The sequence below is a fragment of the Balaenoptera acutorostrata genome, chromosome 4 (assembly GCF_949987535.1).
Source record: "Balaenoptera acutorostrata chromosome 4, mBalAcu1.1, whole genome shotgun sequence".
NCBI classification, from domain to species: Eukaryota; Metazoa; Chordata; class Mammalia; order Artiodactyla; family Balaenopteridae; genus Balaenoptera; species Balaenoptera acutorostrata.
In genome coordinates, this window is record NC_080067.1 from 143,083,331 (window position 1) to 143,090,257 (window position 6,927).

A 6,927-nucleotide genomic window follows, 5' to 3' on the forward strand; every position below is an offset into this window, starting at 1 on the left:
CTCGGGCCCGTTTTTGTCCCCTGCAGGCCTGTCTGTTGTCCCTGCCGAGGGCACTCACTTCTGCATTTTAACAGTGCTGTTGACCCTTCTTACCAAAATATTGCCGGTGTCCTTTTAAGTAGGTCGTGAGTCCTTGAGGAGATGGGGTGGAATCTCCCAGTACTCCTGCATCTTCCCTTTGGGGTTATTTTGCTGTATTTCAGTCTCAGCTCCCTCTCACCTGGTGTGTGTGTGTGTGTGTGTCTCTCTCTCTCTCGCTCTCTCTCTCTCTCTCTCTCTCTCAGAGACAAATTGCTTCATCTGAGGAAGTTTCTTCACAGCTCTGAAAACTGCCTCCTTTGGCAGGGGAGAGGGGTCAGAGAAAAGACAGGAGGGTGGAAATGAGAAACAGAATTAAAGGGCTGGAGGGTAAACCAGATCCTTGCTTATGGAGGTAAGAGGCACCTGTGCTCACACGAACTCTTGTGGCCACTGGAGGGCACTGTCCCCACTGGATCTGCCTGGCGGTAGGGCTGCCTTGGCTCGGAGACTGCTGCCCACTCAGCCCCACCTCCCCTGAGGGGTCCACGTCTGTCAGGCTTGGCCAAAGTGGCCTTGGACACTGGCTTCAGCCCCTGGCGGCCAGACACGAAGGGAAGCATCATTCAACAGATCGTAGTGGGAGAGGATTGCGGAAGTAATCCACGCGTCCACGTGTTCACTTTTTTTGTTCATCTGTTCATTCAAGAAATGCTTATCTAAAAAAAAAAAAAAAAAAAAAAAAAAAAAAAAAAAAAAAGAAATGCTTATCTGACACCTTCTAGGTACCGGCGGATACATCAGGGCACAAAACAGACAAAGCTCTCTGCCCTCCTGCAGCTCACATTCTGACTGGGGGAGACGAACACTAAAGCTAGTAAATATATATTAGAAGATGACTATGGGAAAAAGAAAGGTGAGGGGTGTTAGGAGAGCTGGGTGGAGAGTGGCTGAGAACTTAAAGTGGGAGGACCTCTCGGGAAGGCGGAAACAACAAAGGAGAGGACGAGGAAGGAAGGAAGCAGGTCAGGTGTTCTAGGACTTCCCAGAGGCAAGGAATCCTCTACTCGTCTCTGATGCGTTCTGTGGGTCGGGTTGGGTGTCTGGGGGTTCCCCGGGTGATGCGGGTGAGGGCAGCGTGCAGCCCCTGCTGGTGTGGAGCCCCACCAGCTACTCGGCCTCCCCGTCTCCTCACGCTCACCGCTGGGAGTCGGCCCGACACCTGCCTGGGCGCGTCTCCGGGGGCGCTGGTCGGGGGGTCCAGACCAGGCCGAGGCTGACCGTTGCTCTGGTTATCATCGGGGTCGGGAAGGCGCCCTGTCATATTCCAGCGGGAGTGAAATCCTTCTGAGTTGTGAATCGCTGGTGCAGCTCGCATCCCAGATCAAAGGCCGAGCCATACATCACCCAGCTGTTTCCTTCCACTTCCTGCTTTTAAGCAAGACCTACGGTGGCTTTAACAGCTAAATCGCCAGAGGAGGTGGCTGCTTTCTTCAGTTTGCGCCCGAGTCCTGCCCGCGTCAGCACAAACAGTGTCAACATGCAGAGAAAAGGACTCGCTGGCCTGGATCCCTTACAGAAGTCCTACATTTTCCCTCTGGTTTCGGCTCTGAGAGACACTGTAGCAACTAGTATGGCCTCTGTTAAGAAGCTGTTTGCATGACTTCCCTGGCGGTCCAGTGGGTAAGAGTCCGCGCTTCCATTGCAGGGGCCACAGGTTCGATCCCACGTTGGGGAACTAAGATCCCGCGTGTGCTGCATGGCGCAGCCAAAAAAAAAAAAAAAAGCTGTTTTAAGAACAAATGCTTAGTGGTGATTGTCCGGGGTCCACACTCCGGCCTCTTTTCTTAACACCCCAAATGACTTGTGTCACCTTCTGTCATAGAAGGTTACCTGGAAAGGCATTTTCCAGTGTAATAACAAGTCTTTGTAATAACTCCAGGGCTCTCTGCCTTTGGTCGGCACCCTTGGCAGGTCTGAGAAGTGCCTGCTTGGGAGGAGTGCAGTGCTGGGTGTCAGCCCTCCAGGCCCTCTTTCCTTCTGCTCTCCCCATCTCCTCCTGCCCACCAAGTACGCGGAGCTGGCAGCACCCGTGCTTCCCAGCCTGGCCCTGCTCCACGTCTCCAGCGGGGCTTTACAGACAAAACAAAATAAAACCAACTCAAGTCTAGGCTCGTGACCCCGGAATCAGCTTCTAAAGGTGAGGGAGACACCCAGCGGGGCACGTGCATTGTAAAAACCCGAGAGATTCAACGGGCAGTCAGCATTGAGAACTGGTAGGAGTTGTGAAATCTGAAGATACACCAGTGACGGGCAGTTAAAATTCTTTGAGCTCATTGATGTCATAAAGAACCTCCATATTCAGCTACTCAAGAAGAGGGTGAATCTTGAAGAAAACTTTGCCCCCCAGGTCCAGTGTCACTCTGCTTCTAACCCAGACGTTACAGGAATGAGGAGATGCTGTGTTACTGAAGCCTCCCCCAAAGCCAGCCCTGCACAGTGGTCTCCCGCCTCCTGAATGTGGTTACGGAAGTGATGAATTTCGATTCCTGATGGACCGAGTACTCCAACAAGCCACTAGAGGGCGATACGGCTAGGCCTTCGCTCCACTGTCAAATTTATTAACTAATTTCATGCATTTTTAAAAAAGGATTTTTAATCCCGTTGTTATGGAAGTAGTGTGTTATCTATTACGATACATTTTTCATGTTTATTACTTTCTAGGTAGTTAAACGCTATTTTGTTGTTCCAAAGAGTTCTATAAATCCAAGTCATGCTGGCAGAGCACTCCAGGAGCGTTTCACATACATATAAGCTAGATTTAGAAGGTATTTATATTCAGTGTAGTCAAAGGTATAATGCGTTGGAAGACAGTAACCTCAAAAAGGTTTTTAAATTTTTGAACCAAAAAAATACAGTCTTAATGACATTTCTCTACGTTAGCAACAAATGTAATATCCGCCATGCCTCACAACTATACAAAGATATATGCACAAAGATTTGTTGCAATATTTTGAAACGGAAAACAGGGCTGAAAATCATCCAACTGTCTACCAAAGGGAGATTAATTAAATTACAGTATAGCTATACAGTGGCATGTAATGCAGTTGTTAGCTGGACCACGTGCACTGCTGTGGAAAGATGTTAAGTGCAAAAACCAAGGTGAAGTCTGATTTGTCACATTCCCTGAGAGCTGAGAGGGGCCTGGCCCGCGAGACTCAGGGAAAGCAGGCACCGTGCTGGGATCGGAGGAGTGTTTGTCTCTGGACCTTATCCTCGGGAGCAGAGCAGGAGGGGGACTCCTGCTTAGGATAGTCAAGGCCCTTCCAGCTTTAGATTTCAAGCCAGCACACAGCAATTTTGGCCCTCATTCCACACGCTCGTGCGTGAAAGACTGGCCAGGGAGTTGTCCTTGATGGTGGCGGGGGAACTTAGGCCAGGAGGCCAAGTGATTGTGGGGCTCTCCCCACAAATGTGGCTGCCGGAGTGTGTGGGATGGTGTGAAGGGGGTGTGGGATACATGACCAGGACAGTGGGAAGGGTATGGACTTTGGAGCTAGAAAGTGTGGGGTTTTAATTCTGTCTCAACTGCTAAGCTGCTGTGTGACCTGGCACGTTTTATGTCACCTCCCTAGGCCTCAATCTTCCCATCTGTGAAATAGGAATCCAGCATTTCAGTGCCTCATAAGGTCGTTGAAAGGATTGAGTGAGACATGTATCTTCCTCTTAAGCTGAGAGTTCCATTTTCTCAGGGGAGAAATTTAGTGATTTCTGGGGAGATATTTAACCACTATATTAGGGTTCTCCAGAGAAGCAGAACCAATAGTATGTGTGCGTATATATAAATATACATATATATTTATATATGTATATAAATATACACACACATATGTGTATAAATATACATATATATGTGTATTTATATACATATATAAATACACAAATGAGAGGGAGAGGGAGAGAGATGTATTACAAGAAATTGGCTCACACGATTATGGAGGCTGGCAAGTCCAAAATCTGCAGTGTGGGCCTGCAGCCTGGAGATCCAGGAAAGCCAATGCTGCAGTTCCGGTCCAGAGGCTGGCAAGTGGAAACCCAGGAGGGCTCCCTCTTGTTTGGTGAGGCTGGACTTTTTGTTCTATTCAGCCCTTCAACTGATTGCTCTCTCTAAACTGGATGGGCCTCATCCAATCTGTTTACTCAAAGTCCACAGATTTAAATGTTAACCTCACCCAAAAACACTCTAAATGGACACTTAAAATTAACCATCACATAAACAACAAGGACCTACTGTATAGCACAGGGAGCTATATTTAATATCTTGTAACAACCTATAATGGAAAAGAATATGTATATGTATAACTGAATCACTTTGCTGTACACCTGAAGCTAACGCAACATTGGAAATCAACTATACTTCAATAAAAAATAAATTAATTCACATAAAAAAATTAGGCATCACAACCACCAATTCGAGCCAACCTTGGGAACTGAGAATGCCCACAGCCTGGTGAGCTGACCAGCAGACTGGCCTCTGAACAGCCGTGGGTCCAGATCCCTAATTCATGGTTAATTTGGTCTCGAAGATGTTTAGTATAGAATGCCCTCTCTTCACTCAAATATCCTAATCTACGAAATGAGAATACATGATACTCTGAGAACTCCTGAAAGAACAATACAGGAACTTTGGAAATAGCATGGTAGTGGTTCGTATGAGAAGGTACAACCAGAAGCACCAGTGAGTTAACCTGTGATAGCTGAACCCAGCAGAACACAGGTTCTCGTTAATTGCAGGGCTTGAAGGTCACAGGCTCTGGGGCCAGCCAGCCAGCCTGCCTGGGCTTGAACCCTGGCTCTACCACTTGCTGTGTGGCCAAGAGTTTGTTGCTTAGCCTTGCTGAGCCTTGCCTGTCTCTCCCCTGTAACATGAGATCACAGAGAGCCCCTGCCTCATGGACTTGCAACACGGATTTAATGAGAAGCCGTGGGTGGGCCGCACGGTGCCCCCCATTGAGCCTCAAAACACATCAGCCGGGCGTCCCTGGTGGCGCAGTGATTAAGAATCCGCCTGCCAATGCAGGGGACACGGGTTCGAACCCTGGTCTGGGGAGATCCCACATGCCACGGAGCAACTAAGCCCGTGTGCCACAACTACTGAGCCTGCGCTCTAGAGCTCGCAAGCCACAACTACTGAGCCCAAGTGCTACAACTACTCAAGCCCGCGTGGCTAGAGCCCGTGCTCCGCAACAAGAGAAGCCACCGCAATGAGAAGCCCGCGCACCACAACAAAGAGTAGCCCCCCGCTCACTGCAACTAGAGAAAGCCCGCGTGCAGCAACGAAGACCCAATGCAGCCAAAAATCAATAAATAAAATAAATAAAACACATCAGCCATTACTGCTCCTTTCCAGATCTCTGACACCTTCACCACTGAGCGTGACCCCTCCTCTACGGCAGCACGTACTACAGGGCTTTGCAGTGGGGAAGGGCAGGGGCAGGGGCAGGGGTTGGGGAGAGAGGACCTGTTTTTCAAAGTGTGTTCACATAGTCTGACTTGAGGGATGATATTTAAGCCAAGATTTGAAATATGAGGAGTGGTGGGCAGAGGAAACAGCCAGAAAGGCCCCAAGGTGGGAAGGCCTGGCCTATTTCAGGAATGGAGGGACTGACAGACACCCATGTGGCTGGAGCTTTGCAAACTAGCCAGTAGATGGTGTGTGATGAGGTTAGACACAGGGCAGGGGCTGTGGAGAGGAGCCTGAATATACTCAAAGTGCAAAGGAGAACCCCTTGCAGGGACCTGCTCTCCCCTGTGTTTCAGAAAGAGCCCTCTGCACGCCGTGCAGAAAATGGGTTGTGCAGGGTACCACAGTCAGGGGGCTACTGCAATGGTCCAGGCAGGGGTGATGGGCCTGGGCCAGAAGGTTGGCGTGCGGTCAGGGGGCCACACTTGAGGAGCATTTTGGAGATCAAGATGACAACAGCAGTGACTCGGACTCTCATTACTGTAGTTATTTACTGATGACGTGAAATTCTAAGACTGCACTCTCGGGAGGGTCTTAGAGATTTGAGTTTCAGAGCCGGAAGCAGCCAGTCTGGTGAGATCCCGCGTGTCTGTCCAATTTCCCTTCTTACAGGAAAAGGAGGGACCGAAGCCCGGGAGGGTAGGTGCCCACGCTGGGCTGTATGAGGGGCAGATGCCAAACTGGCTTCCAGGAAAACAGAGCCCCGGGGCCAGGCCCCTGACCACCATCAACAGGTCTGCTCCTGTAATTCCCCCTCCTCCCAACTGGGGATACCGTGCATTGCTGCTGCTTCATCTCCCTCAGCCTCAGCTTGGACCCTTCCAGTGACGGGGAGCTCAACCCTCAACCTTGTGAGGATTCCTGTTCCATTTCCGCTCAGCCTAGGTGGACAGGTCTCCCATCTAGGGACTCAAACCTGGCCCTGGTCGTGTCCACACAGAGCAGCCCGCACCCTCTTTCCAGTATTTCACAGAACGCTACCTTCTCGTTCGGGGCTCTCTTTTCCAGGCTAAACACGCTTCAGAAAGAGCAGGACCTCCATCGTGCGGGTTGCCAACCCACTGCCCTGCCCTGGGTGGTGGAAACTGTGGCAGCCGTGGAAGAAACGACAGCTTCGTGGAACAGCCTGGCCCGAGTGACAGAACCGGGTCCGTCTGATCTCAGCGCCAGCCGTGAGTCGCTGGCTATGTTTACTTCTAGGTCCAGAGCTTTGGCTTAATCGGGGGCTCCTGTTTCCCGGCTGATGAAGCAGATGGAAGAAACAGGATCTGGCCATCCAGAGGCCTGGGCGTTGGGGGGGTGCTGGCGGCGAGCTCAGCGGGGCGGGCGGACACCACCTCTGCGCTCTCGTGGTCTGGGGCACTGTGTGGCCTTTACCTCCATCT